This window comes from Pygoscelis adeliae, unplaced genomic scaffold (assembly GCF_000699105.1).
Source record: "Pygoscelis adeliae isolate BGI_AS28 unplaced genomic scaffold, ASM69910v1 Scaffold166, whole genome shotgun sequence".
Classification (NCBI taxonomy): domain Eukaryota; kingdom Metazoa; phylum Chordata; class Aves; order Sphenisciformes; family Spheniscidae; genus Pygoscelis; species Pygoscelis adeliae.
In genome coordinates, this window is record NW_008825156.1 from 6,930,183 (window position 1) to 6,930,842 (window position 660).

Here is a 660-nt window from a genome sequence, read left to right on the forward strand (position 1 = left end):
TCTTCTTTACTCATGCACCTCCATGTGGCTGAATGCCTCACACAAACCAAGTTCCAGGATCAGGGCCTAGGTTTAGGATTCAGCATTTTATCAGATTCAGTGTTTGTAATTAAAAACACTTAGTTTGAAAATAGTTGGCCAAGCTGTGGCTAAAAAATTGTAAATATGCATTATTACACCACCTAAGCTAGTCAGATAATATGTATTTGGATTTACACATTGTTTTTCCACAAAGATAGGGAAAATCCACACGTTTTAATGTGTTTGGTTGGAAATGTTTAGCGGTTTTAAAATGACATGAGGGGAGACATAGCCTGAGGGACTCGTGGTCTCAAGACCAGAGCGCAACCAGGTGCAAACCTATTCAATTTATCAGTGTGTGCATGTCTAAATACACAGCATTATCTCTTGGTATTCTATATATATATTTCCATATGTAAGTATGTGATAGATATGTATAAATTAGCGGGACTAATACCTGCCTGCAAGTCCCCAGTAAGCCCTCACTCTGTCCTAAGGAGACTGCTCACATTTTAAAAGGCCACCACACGGAAGATCGCTGTGAGCAGCCGCACGGGAGGTCACGCAGCGCAACGCGTAGCGCTCCAACCAGGGGCGGGGACGGGGCTGGCGGCTCCGGCTGCCCGCCCAGCTCCCGGC